General features: G+C 49.2%; 1 pseudogene; it reads left to right on the top strand.

Moving 5' to 3' along the window:
- Positions 1–1,894: 1,894 nt before the first annotated feature.
- On the top strand, positions 1,895–9,500 carry LOC125966355 (DNA (cytosine-5)-methyltransferase 3B pseudogene; annotated as a pseudogene).
- Positions 9,501–25,071: the final 15,571 nt, after the last annotated feature.

The raw sequence follows: 25,071 nt of genomic DNA, 5'->3' as shown, positions 1-25,071 counted from the left end.
CAAGACTTCTTTGCCAACAACAATGCCATGGAGTTTGAGCCTCACAGAGTTTACCCGGCCATTGCCGCAAGCCCTTGAAGGTTCTGTCGCTCTTTGACGGCATCGCAACAGGATACCTGGTGCTCAAAGACCTTGGCTTCAAGGTGGGACGCTACATTGCATCAGAGATTTGTGAGGATTCCATCGCGGTGGGTATGATCAAGCACGCTGGCAAGATTGAATATGTCAACGACGTCCGCACCATCACAAGGAAACACCTTGCTGAATGGGGCCCTTTTGACCTGCTGATTGGAGGAAGTCCTAGCAACGACCTTTCCATGGGCAAATATCCTATGGAAAGGATTGTTTGAGGGCACCGGAAGACTCTTCTTGGAATTCTACCGCATTTTGACGTTGCTGAAGCCGAAGGAGGGTGACGACCGGCCTTTTTTCTGGCTCTTTGAAAATGTGGTGTTCGTGTCCAGTAGAGACAAGACGGACATCTGCAGATTCCTGGGGTGCATTCCAATTATCATCGATGCCGTGACTGTCAGCCCTGCACATTGAGCTTGCTACTTCTGGGGAAACCTCCTAGGTATGAATTGGCCGGCGGCCCCATCCCTGGATTAAAAAGTGAATCTTCAGGATTGTTTAGAAGTTGGCCGTGCAGCAAAGCTGGACAAGGTGTGAACCATCACAAGAAAAACTCCATGGTTCAAGGGAAATTGGGACTTCCTGTCATCATGAAAGGCGTCATCATGTGGTGTACCCAAATGGAGCAGATTTTTGGTTTCCCCAAACACTACACGGATGTGAAGAACATGGGCCGCCTGCAGCGCCAGAGGGTCCCGGGGCGTTCCTAGAGCGTCGCCGTCATTTGCAACCTGATAGCGCCACTCAAGGATTATTTCGAATGTGAATCGCACCAGCCAAGTCTGTAAGGCCGTAGATGCATGAATACCGTTTCTGGACTAAAAACCGCACCTGAATAAAACCCACGCCAGATAAAATTAGGGGAAAGTCTGGATAATAAGCTGGAGGTGTTTTAATGTCTTATTTCCATATATATGCACAAATCATACAGAATGATCAAAGTCATGAAAAATCCATCGATATAAACTGGACTATAAAATGCAGGGTTCAAAGCTTGTGCAAAAAGTAGCAGTTTATAGTCCAGAAACTACAATTCCTTTATGCATGAGCATGAGAGCTCTTCCCGGAACACCAAATGTTTGCCACTGTATATTGGTGTCCTCCCACAAGTCAAAAAACATGTGTGTAAATTGGCCTTGGGTGAGAATGTGTTTTCAACGTGCTTTGCAATTGGCTGCCCACTGGTCCAGGGTGTTCTCTGCCACTTGCAACCCTAATAAAGAAAAAAGATAAATTGATGTACTTTTTGAAAATAAATGTTTTAATGTCATAACATATGGTTACGTTGGTTAAAGGGAAGTGTGTAGTAAAAAAAATATCAGTTTTTTATTCAATTGCAAAGCTGCCGTCATGGTCTGCCTGTAGTACTTTCCAATCAGAAACGGAAGGCGTGACAGTGAGCTGTCGACCATCTGTCCGGTGTGCCCGCAATGTGTGCAACGTAAGTCACACTTTCTGTTTCACATTGGTTGTTTACTAGCGGAAAAATAGAACAAACATGTTTTGGTTTTTTTGCCTTTTTAAACTCCCAATTTAAATGGTGCCACACTCTACTGTATGATGTCACAAACAGGACAGCAGACCTTCTTCCGAAATCTCGCAGAGAAGGATTCATAGCTGTGTATTGATCTTTCTGGCATACATGAAAGATTTAAACTGTGAAGGCTGCCTCTTGGTAATAACTGTTAGCATAGCAAGCATTAAAGATAAAAAACTGGGACTAAATCTAACAGTTGTATTCATTAGAGACACCCCTCCGTATTCCAATAGCATCAATATAAAGAGGACTACCATAACATGGGTCACTAAGAGCCCTTGAAACTCTCTTCAACAAATGGTTTGAACCCGATGCAAACATTGACAACAATTGACAACAATTTCCTTGGCCCCCACTTCATAAGTCTTTATTGGTGATAGCAATGAAACCAGGATACGGTATGCTAACAATTGACATATACACAAACGAGGAGCTGAGAACGGGCCTGACGTAACATTCAGAGTTATTCAAATAACTATTTCATAAATAACACGTTTATCAATAACACGTTTATCAAACCATCGGTGTCACTCCAATTAATGAAGCTAAGCAAAGTTACAAGCTACAACACAGCTATAAGCTACGCTACAAAGCTACGCTACAAGCTACGCTACAAGCTACGCTGCAAGCTACGCCGAAAGCTGCAAGCTACAAGCCACAAAGCTACAGAACAGAAAACAACATCATGCCTGGAGATAGACACAAAGGTCGATCTTGGAAATGAGGAACCTCCTCACGACCAGCATTAAAAATTCTGTGAACATCAAAGGGTTCTCCTCTGCAAAACGAACAATCTTAGCCGCCCTGAACAGCACCGGACTTAGCAGAGTTTATTGAGAAGGGACAGAAATGTGTTCAGCTGTGGCTGAACCACATCTACCCAAGCCTTGTAATTAACTGCCTTGTAGCCACGATAAGAAGAACTCCAATTAACTAAATCCATCGATCATCCTTTATGTAAACAATGCCACGCGTATGTGGCGCGTATGCATACGCGCCGCACCGCTGACATCGGACTCGTTGTAAGTTGCATTTCTAATTACTCCACAGACCCATATAACGATATATAAAGTGTATTTCAAATAACTATCATATTACAACAATATTATCAAACCATCGGTGTCACTCCAAATCATTAAATCCATCGATCAAATTCCTCATCCTGTATGTCAACAACGCCGCGCACGCAGCGTTAAAGTACCAGGAAAGACGTGGGTTTGGTAAACGACTCTTTATTTAACAAAACAAGAGTTCAACGAGCCAACAACTACTGAACTGTAACGATAAAAACATATACAAGTTGCTACACGAAATAGAATATATCAAATAACTATAACATAAATAAGTTTTTCAAAAGACAGAGTCAACCCGAAAAATAAATGGAATTCTATATAAGAGATTCCATGCAAATCATGCAATAAATCGTACTTCGGAGAGACAGGGAGGAACTTCATCACAAGAAAAACAGAACACAAGAAGGAGTGTGAGAAGGAGACAGCAACAAGACAAGAGCAATAAAACTACAAGCAGAACAGGAACACTGTGAGTCAGCCATTACCGACCACTGTAAAAGAGAAAACCACATCATGGACTGGGAAAAGGGCAGAGTCATCCGCACTGAAGAAAACAAACATCAGCGTTGGATCAGGGAGGCCATTGAGATCCGCAAGCAGGGCCCGAGGACCATCAACAGGGATGAGGGAGCCCACATGCTCTCTACAACCTGGAACAGCATCCTGGAGAGGTGAACGGACAGCAGAGGGCGTGACTCACCTGTCAAATCTGACAGGTGAGCCACGCCTTCATCCATCAGCTGATAAAGACGCGTCACAACCACGCGTGGCACTCTGATGAAGGCGGAAGAACCCGCCGAAACATGTCAGGTAATGCACCTAAAATAATTTGTTTGATATAAAAGAACTCTACCACTAGGCCACTGAACTGGAGCTTTTGTATTGTTTTTAGTTTATATAAACTTTTAGCTTTTTTTAAAAACATTCTTAGCAGAAGCACTGATTTTTAATTTCGTTGTACATGTGTCAATGACAATAAAGATCTATCTATCTATCCGTGTAACTAATGAAGTTCTGACGCTATGCCCAGTTTTTGTTTTTTTGACTCTACCACGCATAAAAGCGGGTGGAGACTCTAAACTGCCCTAATTACAGCAAACCTGAAGACAGAGGTAAGTGGTTTCTCAGGTATCACCCCTCCAACTTGAAATTTTATTTTCGATAAACATCTTCGATAAACACTGAGGCATGTGCCTAGTTCATTTATTAATTTATTATTTTAACCTGGACTGATGTGTTGGTGTGCAAATTATTTCCAAACTGGGTGGAAGTTAATCAAGTATTCTAAGATCCTCTCTTTTTATTTACGATACTCGGAAAAAATATTGTCCTGTTGTCAAAATGGTCTTTTTCTGAGGTACATTCTGATGAATTTGGTATGAATTAACTCCATCAGATGCATGAAAGTGAAAACAAGTTGTAAAACAAGCATAGACGGCACTTTTAAATCTACTATATTGTTTTACCCGTGAAAATTAATGCTGTGTCATAAGAAGGCTGTTCAAAGTCTGCAAGCAAGGCTTTTGCATGAGGAAAATTGGCTGTCCGTGTGTGCACAATGGGACAAAATGGCCATACCCATGTGCTTGCAATTTGAGTTAACGAGGAATGACATTGCTGGTTTAAAGTTAAAGTCGATACACAAACAAACAAGGGATAATTAGTAAAATCACATGTTACAAAAATAAGCAACATTTAATGTTGCTTTGGCTGCTTTCGGTCATCCTTTTTGCAATTAGTTCGAGTGAAGGCTAAAAATGCTTCACCTTGTCCCCAAATGCAGCAGTGGGATATGCATGTGCCAGATTGCGAAGTACTTTGCACATTTTTAGACATTCACTTCACATACTTGGAGTCACATTAAAAAAAAAAATGATCCAAAAAATTCTGGATCTTAATTGTCACTTTCTCTTTCAGAATGAACAGAAAAGTCATAAACGCTAAAAGTGGTGGGGATAAGGAGGGACACCCGGGCCAGAGGCTGGAAGCCGGATGTTGCTTCAATCGAAAGGATTGAAGAAGGAGATGAAGAAAAAGAAATGAATCTGATGCTGGACTGGGCAGTGAAAGGATTTCTACTATCAGGGCCGCAGGGATTTGTGCCACCTGCCATTCACGAAGCTGGCCAATTGTCCAATTCGGATTCGACTGAGTCTGACTACCAGCCGTCTGTGAAAAGGAAACATGCTTTTAAGAGTCGAGCAAGCACCTGCAACTACAGCTTCACAAGAGACACTTTAATTGAGAGGCTTAGAGACAAAGGCACAAAAATCGAAGATTGTTGTTTGGCTTGCGGGTCGCCTGACGTGGTCGTGCAACACCCATTGCTTTAAGGCGGTCTTTGTTTCAAATGCAAAGAAAACTTTACAGAAATACTGTATCGCTACGATGAAGATGGCTATCAGTCGTACTGCACCGTTTGCTGTGGCGGAACAGAAGTCATTCTTTGTGGTAACGCCAGCTGTTGCAAATGTTTCTGTAAGAAGTGTGTGGAGATCCTGGTGGGAACCTTTCGTGACCTGAAAGATATTGATCCATGGAGCTGCTACATTTGCCGCCCAACGCAGTGCGAGGGAAAGCTCAAACTCAGGCCAGACAGGAGTGTTAAGGTCCAAGACTTCTTTGCCAACAACAATGCCATGGAGTTTGAGCCTCACAGAGTTTACCCGGCCATTGCCGCAAGCCCTTGAAGGTTCTGTCGCTCTTTGTTGGCATCGCAACAGGATACCTGGTGCTCAAAGACCTTGGCTTCAAGGTGGGACGCTACATTGCATCAGAGATTTGTGAGGATTCCATCGCGGTGGGTATGATCAAGCACGCTGGCAAGATTGAATATGTCAACGACGTCCGCACCATCACAAGGAAACACCTTGCTGAATGGGGCCCCTTTGACCTGCTGATTGGAGGAAGTCCTAGCAACGACCTTTCCATGGGCAAATACCCTACGGAAAGAATTGTTTGAGGGCACCGGAAGACTCTTCTTGGAATTCTACCGCATTTTGACGTTGCTGAAGCCGAAGGAGGGTGACGACCGGCCTTTTTTCTGGCTCTTTGAAAATGTGGTGTTCGTGTCCAGCAGAGACAAGACGGACATCTGCAGATTCCTGGGGTGCATTCCAATTATCATCGATGCCGTGACTGTCAGCCTTGCACATTGAGCTTGCTACTTCTGGGGAAACCTCCTAGGTATGAATTGGCCGGCGGCCCCATCCCTGGATTAAAAAGTGAATCTTCAGGATTGTTTAGAAGTTGGCCGTGCAGCAAAGCTGGACAAGGTGTGAACCATCACAAGAAAAACTCCATGGTTCAAGGGAAATTGGGACTTCCTGTCATCATGAAAGGCGTCATCATGTGGTGTACCCAAATGGAGCAGATTTTTGGTTTCCCCAAACACTACACGGATGTGAAGAACATGGGCCGCCTGCAGCGCCAGAGGGTCCCGGGGCGTTCCTAGAGCGTCGCCGTCATTTGCAACCTGATAGCGCCACTCAAGGATTATTTCGAATGTGAATCGCACCAGCCAAGTCTGTAAGGCCGTAGATGCATGAATACCGTTTCTGGACTAAAAACCGCACCTGAATAAAACCCACGCCAGATAAAATTAGGGGAAAGTCTGGATAATAAGCTGGAGGTGTTTTAATGTCTTATTTCCATATATATGCACAAATCATACAGAATGATCAAAGTCATGAAAAATCCATCGATGTAAACTGGACTATAAAATGCAGGGTTCAAAGCTTGTGCAAAAAGTAGCAGTTTATAGTCCAGAAAATACAATTCCTTTATGCATGAGCATGAGAGCTCTTCCCGGAACACCAAATGTTTGCCACTGTATATTGGTGTCCTGCCACAAGTCAAAAAACATGTGTGTAAATTGGCCTTGGGTGAGAATGTGTTTTCAACGTGCTTTGCAATTGGCTGCCCACTGGTCCAGGGTGTTCTCTGCCACTTGCAACCCTACTAAAGAAAAAAGATAAATTGATGTACTTTTTGAAAATAAATGTTTTAATGTCATAACATATGGTTACGTTGGTAAAAGGGAAGTGTGTAGTAAAAAAAATATCAGTTTTTTATTCAATTGCAAAGCTGCCGTCATGGTCTGCCTGTAGTACTTTCCAATCAGAAACGGAAGGCGTGACAGTGAGCTGTCGACCATCTGTCCGGTGTGCCCGCGATGTGTGCAAAGTAAGTCACACTTTCTGTTTCACATTGGTTGTTTACTAGCGGAAAAATAGGACAAACATGTTTTGTTTTTTTTGCCTTTTTAAATTTCAAACTCCCAATTTAAATGGTGCCACACTCTACTGTATGATGTCACAAACAGGACAGCAGACCTTCTTCCGAAATCTCGCAGAGAAGGATTCATAGCTGTGTATTGATCTTTCTGGCATACATGAAATATTTAAACTGTGAAGGCTGCCTCTTGGTAATAACTGTTAGCATAGCAAGCATTAAAGATAAAAAACTGGGATAAATCTAACAGTTGTATTCATTAGAGACACCCCTCCGTATTCCAGTAGCATCAATATAAAGAGGACTACCATAACATGGGTCACTAAGAGCCCTTGAAACTCTCTTCAACAAATGGTTTGAACCCGATGCAAACATTGACAACAATTGACAACAATTTCCTTGGCCCCCACTTCATAAGTCTTTATTGGTGATAGCAATGAAACCAGGATACGGTATGCTAACGTGACATATACACAAACGAGGAGCTGAGAACGGGCCTGACGTAACATTCAGAGTTATTCAAATAACTATTACATAAGTAACACGTTTATCAAACCATCGGTGTCACTCCAATTCATGAAGCTAAGCAAAGTTACAAGCTACAACACAGCTATAAGCTACGCTACAAAGCTACGCTGCAAGCTACGCTACAAGCTATGCCGAAAGCTGCAAGCTACAAGCCACAAAGCTACAGAACAGAAAACAACATCATGCCTGGAGATAGACACAAAGGTCGATCTTGGAAACGAGGAACCTCCTCACGACCAGCATTAACAATTCTATCTGTGAACATCAAAGGGTTCTCCTCTGCAAAACGAACAATCTTAGCCGCCCTGCACAGCACCGGACTTAGCAGAGTTTATTGAGAAGGGACAGAAATGTGTTCAGCTGTGGCTGAACCACATCTACCCAAGCCTTGTAATTAACTGCCTTGTAGCCACGATAAGAAGAACTCCAATTAACTAAATCCATCGATCATCCTTTATGTAAACAATGCCACGCGTATGTGGCGCGTATGCATACGCGCCGCACCGCTGACATCGGACTCGTTGTAAGTTGCATTTCTAATTACTCCACAGACCCATATAACGATATATAAAGTGTATTTCAAATAACTATCATATTACAACAATATTATCAAACCATCGGTGTCACTCCAAATCATTAAATCCATCGATCAAATTCCTCATCCTGTATGTCAACAACGCCGCGCACGCAGCGTTAAAGTACCAGGAAAGACGTGGGTTTGGTAAACGACTCTTTATTTAACAAAACAAGAGTTCAACGAGCCAACAACTACTGAACTGTAACGATAAAAACATATACAAGTTGCTACACGAAATAGAATATATCAAATAACTATAACATAAGTAACTTTTTCAAAAGACAGAGTCAATCCGAAAAATAAATGCAATTCTATATAAGAGATTCCATGCAAATCATGCAATAAATCGTACATCGGAGAGACAGGGAGGAACTTCATCACAAGAAAAACAGAACACAAGAAGGAGTGTGAGAAGGAGACAGCAACAAGACAAAGAAGAGCAATAAAACTACAAGCAGAACAGGAACACTGTGAGTCAGCCATTACCGACCACTGTAAAAGAGAAAACCACATCATGGACTGGGAAAAGGGCAGAGTCATCCGCACTGAAGAAAACAAACATCAGCGTTGGATCAGGGAGGCCATTGAGATCCGCAAGCAGGGCCCGAGGACCATCAACAGGGATGAGGGAGCCCACATGCTCTCTACAACCTGGAACAGCATCCTGGAGAGGTGAACGGACAGCAGAGGGCGTGACTCACCTGTCAAATCTGACAGGTGAGCCACGCCTTCATCCATCAGCTGATAAAGACGCGTCACAACCACGCGTGGCACTCTGATGAAGGCGGAAGAACCCGCCGAAACATGTCAGGTAATGCACCTAAAATAATTTGTTTGATATAAAAGAACTCTACCACTAGGCCACTGAACTGGAGCTTTTGTATTGTTTTTAGTTTATATAAACTTTTAGCTTTTTTTAAAAAAATTCTTAGCAGAAGCACTGATTTTTAATTTCGTTGTACATGTGTCAATGACAATAAAGATCTATCTATCTATCCGTGTAACTAATGAAGTTCTGACGCTATGCCCAGTTTTTGTTTTTTTGACTCTACCACGCATAAAAGCGGGTGGAGACTCTAAACTGCCCTAATTACAGCAAACCTGAAGACAGAGGTAAGTGGCTTCTCAGGTATCACCCCTCCAACTTGAGTTAACGAGGAATGACATTGCTGGTTTAAAGTTAAAGTCGATGCACAAACAAACAAGGGATAATTAGTAAAATCACATGTTACAAAAACAAGCAACATTTAATGTTGCTTTGGCTGCTTTCGGTCATCCTTTTTGCAATTAGTTCGAGTGAAGGCTAAAAATGCTTCACCTTGTCCTCAAATGCAGCAGTGGGATATGCATGTGCCAGATTGCGAAGTACTTTGCACATTTTTAGACATTCACTTCACATACTTGGAGTCACATTGAAAAAAAAAAAAAGATCCAAAAAATTCTGGATCTTAATTGTCACTTTCTCTTTCAGAATGAACAGAAAAGTCATAAACGCTAAAAGTGGTGGGGATAAGGAGGGACACCCGGGCCAGAGGCTGGAAGCCGGATGGTGCTTCAACCCTCAAATGGACGGCAGCTACGAAATGAGACTGTTGCCCTCTGTGACGGTACCAGTGCTATCAAGTTGACCCTTTTTAGTCACCTAAAAGTCACAGAGGGCAACAGTTATGTGTTTTCCCATTTTACCACGGACGCGAGAAACCCCAACGTGCTGTTTTGCAAAACTAACCAGCAAAATGTACATTGGGGCGCATGTATAGTGTAGTGATGACTTGCAGGCTGAGGCAATCCAGCTCATCTTCCCCACGTCGGTGCCAGTGTCTCTAAGACAAGTGCTTGAAAACCCTCCGGAGGGGCTGGTAACTATTGAGGGCCATGTTGAAAGTGCAAGTTTACTTCACGCACACATGCATGTTGTTAGGTTACGGATTCTAGTTATTGATCTGACTCCAAATTGCGATCAACACTTAACACATAAATTGCTATGTCCTAATCCACACACTGGCGCACCTAACAATTTTGCGAGTTCGTTCTGTCAAAGAGAAGACCAGTAGATCAATTAGACCAAATTTACCAATTATTTATTCCTGACAAAGCGCACTAATACAGGCCTGGGTCCCGGGTCCCTCACACTAAAACTCGTGCGTTTTTGTGACCACCAAAAGACGACACATTCTTCCGGGTTGCCCAGTTTTAAAGAAACACAATATGAATATTAAAACATGCAAAATATTGTGAGATGATTGGTCGATGGCCATCTCCTCCCCGGTCCAGGTGTCGCTGAGGTCAGACGGTTGGGTTTTTCCCTCGAAGGCCGGTCTCATAGACGTGCTGTTGTTCTTGTTCCTAACCGACCTTGAGATGGTCTCCTCCGGTACTCCCTATCCGGGCCTATTCCACAACACTTCGAAGAAAACAAGTTCATGCAGTTTGCCTGCACATTCCTCGCCCCCCACCAATCCACACGTGCACGCTAATACTAGATATTAATATGATTATAAGTTTAACACAACCTTAAAAAATATGTTTGCAAACTGCCGAAAGCACATTTTCCTTTATTCCCTCTCATGACCTCATTTATGAGGTCATCACCCGTTACCCTAGCAAACAGCTACCAGCGCGCTGTCGATCCTTCCTTCCCCCCGCTGCTCATGTTGAGTCACCAGGGCATATTGGCCCATCGGTGGCAACGGGCCAACGGTTTTCTCGATCAACCGGACAGTGAGTGACCTAATACATGGAATACAACAACAATCGCATAAAATCATAATTGTAGTAAAAATAGCTACAGCAACAACCACAGACATGATGAGGCCTTTCCAGCTTCCGAACGTTTTCATCCAATCAGACCAAATATCGGTGTGTACGCCTGAATGATCTTTCATCTTTTTGTTCAGTGTCCTTAGTCCTTCCAACGCCCTGGTCAGTCGGCCTCCTGGTGCCGTGTTGTTTGGGATGAAAGTACAACATGCATCACCAAACATTCCACACACCATGTTCCTTAGCCAATAGCATGTCCAACGCAATTCTATTTTGGAACGCCATTAACGACGTTGCAGCCAATTGTTCATGAACTGCGGCAAATGATTCAGCTGTATAATTACCCAGTCGTTGGACATTGTAATGAACGGCAAGCGATCCTATAATTTGTCATCTCCACACCACAACCAGATGTCACTGGTCTTCCTCTGCTCCTTCCATCATTGCTGGGTGAATCCTGGCATGTCCTGTTAAAGCTTGAAAGCAAGTGAATTTGGAAAAAAAACTTTGTATATCACAATTACAAATTGAAACCTACTCACCCATTTCTATTTTACCACTCTCCCCCTTTGACACATTCACCCAATTTGTCATTACGTATCAAAAGGAACCTGCAAAGCGTCCCCTCTCATCACCACACTCATTGTAGCCAGGCCCGCGGAACCTCTAGTTACCATCTGGGCCCCGGGACCATCACACCAAGTCCTTGAAACTTGACTGTCCACCACACACACTCGGCAACACAAACAAAAATCATCGCACTCCTGTCAGTGAGCTTATAGCCCGGCTGACAGCGGACATTTGTACACACAAAAACAGACATCAAGTATCAAAATTAAAACAGTCATAAAATGAATCCTGGCGCCCGCGGATCATGTCCTGAAAACCACGTCATCAACAAGTTCATCATAAAAACCAAAAGGGCAAGGGTTAACATATTCTTGTAAATCCAACACAAACTTTCCACGAATGCAATCGATAACCTGCAAGAATGAAAACAAGTTACGCAAGCAACGCACAATCCGCTCCTTGGCTGGTGGCTGATGCTGCAAAAAAAATCAAGTCACACAGAAAAACAAAGCAGAGCGTGCTATTGTCGCAAACACGTTCAAGCGTCAAACAATTGGTCACTGTCCACCTAGTCCGTCACCCCGTCGGGTGAGCTCAAAGTCGTCACACGTCAAATCGTCCAAAGTCTTGGTGTTCGATACTAGTTCTGTCTTGTCTGACCATATCACTGAAATGGGCCTTCTCCATCACATCGTTTTGTTGTCGATGGTGCCCCTGATTGATCATTGAGCCATGGTTCCGGTCAGAACTCATCACTTACCAGTTCCAGACCCTCCAGTCTGTACCACCCCTTCAGGTGAGAGGAATTTTATCCTCAATTGCAAACACATCACCCCAACTTCAGACCTCTCTGTCATGCTGTCATGTGTCGTCCGGATCATTTCCTGTTTTATTGTGTGATTTCCTCTCGTTCCAGTCAGTGTGTCCTTCCCCTGTGCGTCCGGTCATGTGATCCCCTGCTTCCAAGTGTGTGCACCTGCGTCAATGACCAACTGTCTTCACCTGTGTTCCCCTCCTGTGTCCATATAACCCGCGTCTTTCCCCGTATCCAGTGCCAGTGCGTCTTGCCTTGCTGAGAACACTAGCGATCACGAAACCCTTGAGTCCACGTAGAAAGCCTTGTTTGAACGTCTTTGCTCACCGCTGTTAACTTGGTTACATCGCTATCTTGTTTTTGTATTTCCCTCGGTTCGAGGCGCTTTGATTTCTCCTTTTTCTCCCTCGGTTCGAGGCGCCTTAGTTTCCCCTTTTTTCCCTCCTCGTGAAGCGTTTTTTGTTCGACCATCAGTGGAGACAATAAACACTTTGTTGAACTTTGGAATCTCTGCATTCGAGTCCTCTCCCGGCTCTGCGCCTGACATTACGCACTGGCCAGACATGGACTCGGCAGAGACAGCGCAGCTGGTCGCCCAAGTCCGCTCCCAGACGTCGCAGCTGGGCCAACAGCAGAAGCAGGTCGATGCTCTGAGTGTTGGAGTTCAGGAACTGGCGAAGAACCAGGAAGGCTTCCAAGAGGCGGTGGCCGCCCAGGTGGATGCGTTGAGTCATCAAATGCAAGACGTCATCACTCTGCTGACCACGGGGCGAGCTGCGACACCCTGTTCCACAGTGGCGCCCCCTGTGGACCACCCGGCACCCGCGCCTATTGCGAGGGGGATCAGACTGGCTTCCCCGGAACGATATGCAGGTGAACCCGGGCTGAGTCGAGCCTTTATAACGACTTGTGAGATGCAGTTCGAGCGAGCTCCCGGCGACTTCCCAACGGAACGCTCCCGGGTGGCGTACACGATATCCTATTTGACGGGAAGAGCCCGGGCGTGGGCGACCGCAGAATGGGCCAGGAACTCCGCTACCTGTCACTCGTTTTCCGGATTTATCGAGGCCCTGCGCATGGTGTTCGATCCAGCTCCCACGGACAGAGAGAAGGCACGAGAGCTGTGCCATATCACCCAGGGTCGAGAGACGGTCAGCGACTACGCGATCCGCTTCCGCACTCTGGCTGCGGAAAGCGGATGGAACTCGTCGGCCCTGTACGATGCTTTTCTCCGGGGTCTTTCCGGGACCATCCAAGACCAACTCATTCCCCTTGATCTTCCTGTGGAACTCGACGCTCTCATCGCGTTGGCCGTCCGAACAGACAACCGACTACAGGAATGGAGGAAGCAGCGCACAAGCCGGGGCGCGATCGTTACTCCTTCCGCATCATTGGGCGGGCGGTCATCCCACGTGACGCACCACCAAAGATCGACCCCGGCATTACCACTCGCTGGGACGGAACCCATGCAGCTCGGCAGGGCCAAATTGAGCGAGGAGGAAAGACAGCGTCGACGCCAGGAGGGCCGCTGCTACTACTGCGGGGCGCTTGGTCATCTCCGCCTCTCCTGCCCGGAGCGGAATGCGCTGAGGGTAAGCACCTTTTCCGTGGTCCGGCAGAAGAATAGGGTTCTACCCGTCGGGACGCTAACCTGCCAAGGCAAGGAAATCGAGCTTGGGGTGTTGATTGACTCTGGGGCCGACGAGAATCTGATTGACTGGGCTTTCGCTCGCAGCTTAGGTGTAAAGACCGAACCCTTGAACACGACCATAACGGCTAAGGCACTTAACGGACAAGCCCTTTTTGACGTATCCTCTATAACCGAACCCCTCTCACTGTCTTTTGGGACTCATCATGAACTAGTAAGATTGCATGTAGTCACCTCCCCCCTGAATCCGCTTATCCTCGGTTATCCGTGGCTAAAACACCACAACCCTGCAATAAACTGGGAGTCAGGGGAGATAAAGGGGTGGGCATCCCAGTGCCAAGTATCGTGTGTCAAACCGAACCCTTCGATCGAGTCCACATGCACCTCTCCCTCGGACCTTGCGTCTCCTGAACCAGAGTCCAGATCTCCGGATCTAAACCAAGTACCCAAATGCTACCATCAACTTGCGGAGGTATTTAGCAAAGCCAAGGCAAGCTCCTTACCACCCCATCGTCCTTACGACTGCGCCATAGACCTACTGCCCGGGGCTTCGATCCCCAAGGGGAGACTTTATTCCCTTTCGGGCCCCGAAAAGAAGGCCTTAAATGACTATATTGACGCGTCACTGAAAGCGGGTCTGATCAGGCCGTCATCATCGCCTGCAGGGGCCGGGTTTTTCTTTGTGGGGAAGAAGGACGGAACCCTGCGCCCCTGCATAGATTACAGTCCCCTCAACCAGATCACTATAAAGAATCGGTACCCCCTCCCACTCATGTCGGCCGTGTTTGATCAGTTGCAGCAGGCTCGGGTATTCACCAAGCTAGATTTGCGTAACGCGTATCACCTCGTGCGCATTCGGGAAGGTGATGAGTGGAAGACGGGCTTCAACACGCCCAGGGGACACTTTGAATACCGGGTAATGCCGTTCGGCCTCACCAATGCCCCCGCGGTCTTCCAGGCCATGATCAATGATGTTTTGAGTGATTTCTTAGACCACTTTGTTTTCGTTTACTTGGATGACATCTTAATTTATTCACCAGATTTGAGGACCCATGAGAGTCATGTTAAGTCGGTCATGCAACGGCTCCTGGACCATCGACTTTATGTAAAGGCCGAAAAGAGCGAGTTCCATGCGGAAACAATATCGTTCCTTGGCTTCATCATAGCCCCAGGGAAGGTCCAGATGGACCCAGCCAAAGTGAGCGCGGTGACCCAATGGCCGGTACCGGATAGCCGCAAAAGTGTACAGCAATTTCTGGGATTTGCTAACTTTTATAGACGATTCATACGAGGCTTCAGCGCCACCGCGGCTCCCCTGCACGCTCTCACCTCCCCGACGGTTCCGTTTCGCTGGACGGCGGAGGCTGAAGCCACCTTCCAGGAGCTGAAGAGGCGGTTCACCACCGCCCCAATCCTTACCTTGCCTGACCCATCTCGTCAGTTCGTGGTGGAGGTTGATGCCTCCAGTCAGGGAACCGGCGCCGTCCTGTCTCAGAGATCCCAGGCCGACAACAAGCTCCATCCATGCGCCTTTTTGTCCCGACGGCTGACCCCCGCGGAGCAGAACTACGACGTCGGAGATCGGGAATTGTTGGCGGTCAAAAAAGCCCTTGAAGAATGGAGACACTGGCTGGAGGGAGCCCAACACCCCTTTCTGGTTTGGACCGATCACAAGAACCTGCAATATATCAAGGATGCCAAGCGATTGAACTCCCGCCAGGCTCGTTGGTCCCTCTTCTTTAACCATTTCCATTTCACGTTGTCTTACAGACCGGGGGCCAAGAACACCAAACCTGATGCGCTGTCACGCATCTACAGCCCAGACCCGGTGTCCACAGAGCCAGAGCCCATTCTCCCCCCTCACTGCGTGGTGGGAGCCGTAACCTGGCCCATAGAGGACTTGGTGAAGCAGGCAAACCACGATGATCCACCCCCTAGAGGAAGTCCCGAGAATAGACTGTTCGTTCCGCCCCAACTACGATCCCAAGTGATCCACTGGGTGCACACCTCCCGGCTCACGTGTCACCCGGGCGTGCGAAGAACCCTGCACGTCATCCAACAAAGATTCTGGTGGCCCTCCATGGGGGCAGACGTCCGGGAGTATGTTGCAGCCTGTTCCATCTGTGCGCGAAGTAAGAACACTCCAGGCAGCCGTGTGGGGTTGCTGCAACCTCTCTCCATCCCCTCTCGACCATGGGCCAACATCTCTGTGGATTTTGTCACGGGACTGCCGGTGTCTAGCGGTAAGACGACAATACTCACCGTTGTGGATAGGTTCTCCAAGATGGCCCACTTCATTGCCCTGCCCAAATTATCCATCCATCCATCCATTTTCTGAACCGCTTAGTCCCCACGGGGGTCGCGGGCGTGCTGGAGCCTATCCCAGCCGTCATCGGGCAGTAGGCGGGGGACACCCTGAACTGGTTGCCAGCCAATCGCAGGGCACACAGAGACAGACAACCAATCGCACTCACACTCACACCTAGGGACAATTTGGAGTCTTCAATCGGCCTACCAAGCATGTTTTTGGAATGTGGGAGGAAACCGGAGTGCCCGGAGAAAACCCACGCGGGCCCGGGGAGAACATGCAAACTCCACACAGGGAGGGCCGGAGGTGGAATCGAACCCGCACCCTCCTAACTGTGAGGCGGACGTGCTACCCAGTGCGCCACCGAGCCGCCCCCTGCCCAAATTACCTTCGGCAAAACGTACGGCAGTGGTTCTCATGGACCACGTCTTCAGAATTCATGGATTTCCTCGGGACGTCGTGTCAGATAGGGGCCCCCAGTTCGTGTCCCGCTTTTGGAAAGCCTTCTGCAAGCTTATAGGGGCCACCGTGAGCCTCACTTCGGGCTACCACCCGGAAGCGAACGGCCAAGCAGAACGCATTAACCAGCAGTTGGAAACGGGCCTCCGCTGTTTGGTAACCCAGAACCCCTCGTCGTGGAGTCAAAACTTGACCTGGGTAGAGTACGCCCATAACTCCCTTCCCACCACGGCTACCGGGATGTCCCCCTTCATGTGCGTTTTCGGATACCAGCCCCCGCTCTTCCCCGACAGCGAGCCGGAGGTGTCAGTTACCTCGGCGCGCGCCGTGGTGAGACGCTGTCGGCACATCTGGGCGGCGGCAAGGGCCATACTGGTCCGCCAGGGCCACAGGGTGAAGAGGATGGCTGACCGGAGACGTCGTCCGGCGCCCGTCTACCGGCCCGGCCAGCGGGTCTGGCTGTCCGCCCGGGACCTTCCCCTCCAGGTGGGCTACAGGAAGCTGGCCCCCCGTTTTGTGGGGCCGTTCCCAATTTCCAAGGTCGTCGGTCCAGCGGCTGTGCGACTCCGTCTGCCTCGGTCCCTTGCGGTGCATCCCACCTTCCACGTCGGGAAGGTCAAGCCGGTTAGGGAGAGTGGGATGGTGCCGGCTCCCGCGGCACCTCCGCCTCCGCGGACGGTGGGGGGTGGGCCTGCCTACCCAGTTAAGAAGTTGCTGGACGTGCGTCGGAAGGGCCGAGGCTGGCAATTCCTGGTGGACTGGGAGGGTTACGGGCCAGAGGAGCGGCAATGGGTGCCGCGTAGCTATATCCTGGATCCCGGGCTATTAGATAACTTTTATGCGGCTCACCCCGATGCTCCGGGTCCGTCTGGGATCCGGCCCTAGAGGGGGGGGGGTTATGTCATGCTGTCATGTGTCGTCCGGATCACTTCCTGTTTTATTGTGTGATTTCCTCTCGTTCCAGTCGACGTGTCCTTCCCCTGTGCGTCCGGTCACGTGAACCCCTGATTCCAAGTGTGTGCACCTGTGCCAATGACCAACTGTCTTCACCTGTGTTCCCCTCCTGTGTCCATATAACCCGCGTCTTTCCCCGTATCCAGTGCCAGTGCGTCTTGCCTTGCTGAGAACACTAGCGATCACGAAACCCTTGAGTCCACGTAGAAGCCTTGTTTGAACGTCTTTGCTCACCGATGTTAACTTGGTTACATCGCTATCTTGTTTTTGTATTTCCCTCGGTTCGAGGCGCTTTGATTTCTCCTTTTTCTCCCTCGGTTCGAGGCGCCTTAGTTTCCCCTTTTTTCCCTCCTCGTGAGGCGTTTTTTGTCCGACCATCAGTGGAGACAATAAACACTTTGTTGAACTTTGGAATCTCTGCATTCGAGTCCTCTCTCTGCTCTGCGCCTGACATTCAGGCTTCAGAGGATACTGTTTTACTCTGGGTCTGTAAGAAGATATCGGTTTAATTTCCACAGGTGGAATGGCTGTAATCAGACCAACATCTGTCGGGCCCGTGGCCCACACAACAGGATCTACATTCTTCAAATCTTTTTCATCTTCTTCTGAAAATGCAATTGTTGCTGTCTGTCATTCTAGGGCATGGATTTTTGGGGTAGCTGTGAATAACATGCAAAATTTATGTCTATACATGTCACAGCTTGGGCTGTACTCGCAACTTGGAGCTTCCCATCCCATTTCACAAGGCTTATAATCAGTTGCTGTGACAGATATTTTTAGCTTCGGACCTGTGTCTTTCCACTGAATATGTTCTGGTTACAAAAGTGACACGTGGGGCATTGACCCTCCTCTATACATGTATTTTAGATTTGTAGGTAAGATTACTTTGGCACCTGCAAATGATCTGTGATCAGAATATATATAGTCAATGGACACTGGAGCGGAGGGCTGGTTTAGGAACTCCTCACTATATTCACTATCTGTACATGGTGAAACTTTCATTGTGACATGTAATTTGGTGTACTGCATTTCATCTTGTAAATCAGAAATAGTGGATTTTGCAAATTTGATCAGATCTGCAGTTTCTCGGTCACAGAGGGAGTGTGGGAAATCAAGTGAATAGTAAACGGCTTCATCATCCTCTGTGAGTAAGAGGTGTGGCACTCTGGCTGCTGTAATCCCATCTTTTAGTGCTAACACAGCTATGCCCAGGGCTGACATTAAGTCCCTTCCCAGGAGATTTACAGGACAGTGTGGTGAATAGACAACTGGTGCTGAAATCACGCTGCCTGTTTCTGGATCTTTAACCTTTAGTGGTAGGGTCATGTGTTCCAAGTATGTCTGACCATTAGCTGTTTTGACCCAAATTGACTGTTTTCCAGTGGTCAAGCCCTTAACTTTGTGTCTTAAAACTGATGTACAGGCGCCAGAATCACACAAAAAGGTTACTTTTTGTTCATTAACAATTAAATCTATTAATGGTTTTTCTTTTAAGTGACTCAATGATTCGACTGCTGTAAAAACATCCAAGAGATCATGCCTGTCTTCAACATTTAGTCATGCGCTCTGTTCTGGCCGCGGTCCTTTTTTCTTTTTAGGACATTCTTTGGCCCAGTGGCCTTTTTCTCCACAATGCCAGGAGGCATTGGGGTCGCCAGACCAGCGGGGAGGATTTTTGGATGCTGATCCTCTACCTCTCCCCCTGAAATTTCCTCTGCGTCCACCTCGGCCTCGATAGGGCAGGTGGTTCTGATAGAAGAATTCTGATTCTTCCACGCAGTCCGAGTCTGCCCAAAACACTCCAGCTGACCCTGTTGGAGTTTTAGTTTTTTTTACAATTTTAGCAGCATGTCTAACCCATTGCATTACAGTGGAAACACTAGCTGTGTCTACCTCTACATTGTGTTTCCGAATCCATTCACTGATTTTGGATTCCATTCCATTTAAAAGGGCATTTTTTTAATTGCTGTTGGTAGGGGCCTGCGTCTTGGTCGTCTGTGGGAATTCCACTGTGAACTCTAAATTCTTTTTCAAATCTCACCCTAAAGTCATCAACATCCTCATCCAATTTTTGTTTTATCCCTGCCAAACGTCCATAATCAGCTCTTCTCCTAAATGTTGTTCTACATCGGTCCCATAAAGCGTTTAATTGAGCCAAATATGGACCTCTTAATTGTCCATCATTTGGGTATTGGAAAACTTCCCCTTGATTAGTTCTACCTGTGTAATCTCCCCTCACTCTTCCCCATAAACGAGGGATGGAGCACTGGAAAGCTTCTCCTGCCTCCCTACCATTTAATCTATATGAGTGTATTACTCCTTCCATGTCTCTGATCCAGGATTCTACATCCTCTTGTGGATCAGGGATTCCCTCAACAGCTTCTCTGCACTCTCTGTTTGACCAAGATCGAAACACGTACATGTGTTGATTATTTGGTCCGTCGGCATTTGGATTAGGGACCTGAATCATGGGATAATTGCCCATTATCGGGTCGTCACCTTCCTCGTCTGAGTATTTGTCGCGTGTTAGTTCAGTCATTTTGTCTGGGACAGCCTGCGGCTGGACTGTCATTCGTCTTGTCTTTTGTCTAGTGTGCTGAGAAACCGGAGAATAGGGTGGGGGCACACTGGCTTCAGCTCTAACTGCGGCCGGTAATTCCCTCGTGGGATATAGACTGGAAAGCTCAGGTTGTGCTTGAACTGCTTCTCCATTAACTCCGTCAAGTCCTTGTGGTGCCACGTCATTTTGGCTCTGTCTTTGTCGTCCTTGTCCTTCATTGTCCTCTGGTTTGAGAAAACAAATTGTACCAGTCATTTTATTTTGCTGTGCTTTTCGGTCCTCTCTAGCTTTTAGTCCAGCTATGCGTCGTTTTTCAGCCCCTTTTAACCATAACTTCGCACATCCCAATCCTTTTTGCTTTTCTTCTTTTTTCTTTCCTTTTTTCATAATCACACTAGCCTCAAGTTTGGCAACTACATTTTTCCACTGATCTACTTTAAGGTGACCAGTCACACCATACTTTTTGTTCCATTTTGTCAACCATTCGATACTGTCTGGAAAGTTATTTAACATATACTTTTCATCTCCTGATACCTTGTCAGTAACACTTTGACGGCCCCCCATTTTAATCAATTTGGTCCAACTGTCAAATCCTAGGGATTTCTAAAGTTGGAATGTTTCTTTAGTGGGATAACGACCTTCTCTGGTAATTCCTGCTTCGACCAGTTTCCTGGTGAGGAATTCTTGCCTGTGCTTCCACAGCAATTCGTTATTTCTTCCCACTATGTTACATGCAGCACAATACCGAGTGATACGTGCTACCATTCACACCACGGAATTTTCTTAACACAACGAGGTGTATTTACGTCTACAAGTACATCTGTAGACCGAATTCCTATTATTTGGAATTCACAAGGACTCCGCCGCCCTTACCCGGGTACCCTTTTTCTGGGGACTGAAATACCCCAACCACGCGGCCAAATAAAGAGATCTCACCAAGTCTCCGAGAGATTCCTCTTGAAGATTCCGTCAATCGTCACCGCCGAGAGGTGCTGAACTGGACTTCGCCGGCCTGGTGGATGAACGTCGCTCCCCAGGACTTTCTTCAGGCGTCTTTTGACCCCTGCCGTGCACGGATTCGGCGTCTTCAACACTCCTCGGATCAGCGAGCAGACTTTCAGGAAATCCCGGACGAGCCCCCAAAAATGTTGGGTTGACAACATTTATCTGAAATCAATCTCAGAGACGGTAGGTCTTTTTGGCTTAGCGTTTTCTTCTGCGCAGAAGGACGCACCCCAGACACACAGCAAGTGTGGCTGAGATCCGCGATCTGCTTTGAGTTTAGCCGTGCCTTTTATTGAGAGAGAAACAAAGGGGCAAGTGTACATGATCGAGTAGGTTTCCAAACAGGAAGGACATAATTATTATCTCATTACCACAGAATAAAGGAGATACTCTTATGGTCAGAGCAGTATGGACGTCTCATGACCATTAGCTTAACAAAGACATAGTCTGTGTGTCTGCTTCAGCCATCCCATGACAATCTCATGATCTGATCATGTCTAGCTAACTGTGGGGCTTATTGTATAGCGCGGCTAATGGCTCCAGTCATTAGCCGGCCATATGCCCCCAAGTCATTTTCACGAAGCCAGATGGTCACATACTGCGGAGAATCTTGCACACAAAAGTAGATACATAGAATCCAATGATAAAAAGTATATCATTTCCAACACCGCCTTCGCCGGTTCCCCGGTCTGCCACGAATGGCGAAAATCCGGCCTCTTCCCCCGGAGCCCGGGTTGGCGAAAAATTTTCTAAGTGCCAACGGCTCTCGCGCCGCGATGCGTCCGCCTCGGCCGGTTCCCCGGTCGGCCGCGATGGCGAAAAATCGGCCTCTTCCCCCGGAGCCCAGGCCAACTTCTGCTGATATTGTACCATATAACGATAACAAGTGTAATAGTATTATATACGTAATAATTATATAAATATTAACATCACGTATAAACAATATAAATATAATAATAAACTAACGGTGATTTTACATTATTTGACTATATACGTGATGATGATATAGTGCCGAGGGCTCCCGCGCCATCACGCGTCCGACTTGGCACGTGAGGTACCACGGGTCACCCGTGGCACCGAGCGTTCGGCCCGCGGTCGGCTCGCGGGGGTCCGCGGGGTCTTATTAGGGAGTGCAGCAGCCGTCCCGAGGCTCCGGCCGGCTGCCGGAAGTCCCGCGGAGGACCGTCGAAGCTCCGCTAGGCCGGCCGGGGAGCCTCTTAGCAATCACACGGGCCCGCCGGAGCATTGATCGGCCGCTTCACGCGTGCGCACAGCCGCCTGAAGTCGAATGAGGCTCCGCAATCTCATCCGCGGTGCTTACAAACAGCCGATCCGCTGGTCTTGGAGCTATTTTCGGCCACTCGGCGCATGCGCACAGCCTCTCGGCGGTGCCGGGGGTGGTGCGTGAGCGCACCGGCCGCTGGAAGTCCCGCGGAGGACAGTCAGAGCTCCGCGACGCCAACCGGGGAGCCTCTTAGTAATCACCCGGGGCCGCCGGAGCATTGTTCGGCCGCTCTGCGCGCGCGCACGGCCTCCTGGTGGTCCCGGTCGCCTCCACGAACCGTTAAAAAAAAATGTCAAGTAAGAGAGTTAGAGTTACTCCCGCCGTTTGGCCGCTCAAAGTGTCATCGGAAGCGGAGCCATGCAAGTAAGTGTGCGCTAAGTGCGAGAGGGGGTGTATTTTCCCGCCGTGTCCGGCAGAGGGAGGTATTTCCCCGCTCCAACGGCACCGGCAGCTTCCGAGCGTCTCCCCGAGCGCTCGGAAGTCCGTGCGGGGGGAAGATGAGAGCCGTGCAAGGTACCAGGTGGAGCTGGACGGTCACCGGCGCTGCTCGCCGTGCGCGCTGGCTGCCGGAAGTCAAATGCGGCCCCGCGATCTCATCTGCGGTGCTTGTAAAGCGCCGAACCGCTGGGCCGGGGCTATTTTCGGCCACTCGGCGCGTGCGCACGGCCTCCCGGTGGTGCCGGGCGGCGTGCGTGAGCGCGCCGGCCGCTGGAAGTCAAACGAGGCTCCGCGATCTCATCCGCGGTGCTTCCAAACAGCCGATCCGCTGGTCTATGAGCTATTTGCGGCTACCCGGCCCGTGTGCACGGCCTCCCGGTGGTCCCGGTCGCCTCCGCGAACCATTAAAAAAAATGTCAAGTGAGCCTACCTTAAGAGAGTTAGAGTTACTCCTGCCGTTCGGCCGCTTAAAGTGTCACGGGAGGCGTAGCAACGCGAGAGTGTGCGCTAAGTGCGAGAGGTGGTGTTTTTACTCGCCGCGTCCGCCAGAGGGAGGCAATTCCCCGCCACAGCGGCACCGGCAGCTTCCGAGCGTCTCCCCGAGCGCTCGGAAGTCCGTGCGGGGGGAAGATGAGAGCCGTGCAAGGTACCAGGTGGAACTGGACGGTCACCGGCGCCGCTCGCCGTGCGCGCCGGCCGCCGGAAGTCGAATGTGGCCCCGCGATCTCATCCGCGGTGCTTGTAAAGTGCTCGGCCGGTGCTATTTCCGGCCACCGGTGGTGCCGGGGGGGTGGTGCGTGAACACACCGCCCGCTGGAAGTCCCGCGGAGGACACTCAGAGCTCCGCGAGGCCGGCCGGGGAGCCTCTTAGTAATCACCCGGGGCCACCGGAGCATCATTCGGCTGCTCTGCCCGTGCGCACGGCCTCCTGGTGGTCCCGGTCGCCTCCACTAACCGTTCAAACAAATCTCAAGTGAGCCTACCTTAAGAGAGTCATAGTTACTCCCGCCGTTTGGCCGCTTAACGTGTCATCGGACGCGGAGCCATGCGAGTGTGCGCTAAGTGCGAGAGGCAGTGTATTTACTCGCCGTGTCCGCGAGAGGGAGGTAATTCCCCGTTACGACCTCCGGGAGATCAACGGGCCGTGGGAAACGCTCAACCGAGGTGCTGGAAGCCTCCTCGGGCGTCAAGAGTTAGGAAGAAAGCACCAGGAGAACCGGCTGGAGGTCCCCTGGAAGCTCAGTGGGCCGTGGAAAACGCTTAGCCAAGGCGCTGGAAGCCTCGGCCGGCTTAAAATGTGAGGAGGAAAGCACCGGGAGAACCGGCTGGAGGTCCGCTGGAAGCTCGGCCGGCCGTGGAAAATGCTTAGCCGAGGTGCTGGAAGCCTCGGCCGGCTTAACAAGCTGGGAGGGGAGCTCCCGGAGAACCGGCTGGAAGTCTTCCGGAAGCGCAGCGGGCTGTGGAAAACGCTTAGCCGAGGTGCCGGAAGCCTCCTCGGGCGTCAAAAGTGAGGAGCAACGCACCCCCGAGAACCGGCTGGAAGTCCCCTGGGTCCTCCACCCATCTTTAAAAAGACGTCAAGTCAGCCTACCTTAAGAGAGTCACAGTTACTCCCGCCGTTTGGCCGGCTGTGGTAATTTCTCGCCGCGTCCGCCAGAGGGAGGCAATTTCCCGCCACAGCGGCACTGCGCGGGGGGAGAAGCGGGCCGTGCAAGGTACCGGACGGAGCTGGACGGTCACCAGCGCCGCTCGTCATGCCCGTGCAGCCCGCTGGAAGTCGAACGCGGCTCCGCGATCTCATCGGCGGTGCTTGTAAAGTGCCGACCCGCTGGGCCGGAGCTATTTCCGGCCACTGGGCGCGTGCGCACGGCCTCTTGGTGGTCCCGGAAGTCGAATGAGGCTCCGAGATCTCATCGTCGGGGCTTATAGAGCGCCGATCCGCTGGGCTTGGAGCTATTTTCGGCCACTCGGCGCATGCGCACGGCCTCCCGGCGGTGCCGGGGGGTGGTGCATGAGCGCACCGGCCGCTGGAAGTCCCGCGGAGGACAGTCAGAGCTCCGCGAGGCCGGCCGGGGAGCCTCTTAGTAATCACCCGGGGCCGCCGGAGCATTATTCGGCCGCTCTGCGCGTGCGCATGGCCTCCCGGTGCTCCCGGTCGCCTCCACGAACCGTTAAAAAAATGTCAAGTGA

Source organism: Syngnathus scovelli, unplaced genomic scaffold (assembly GCF_024217435.2).
Source record: "Syngnathus scovelli strain Florida unplaced genomic scaffold, RoL_Ssco_1.2 HiC_scaffold_34, whole genome shotgun sequence".
Taxonomy (NCBI): Eukaryota; Metazoa; Chordata; class Actinopteri; order Syngnathiformes; family Syngnathidae; genus Syngnathus; species Syngnathus scovelli.
This window is presented reverse-complemented; position numbering and strand designations above follow the sequence as displayed.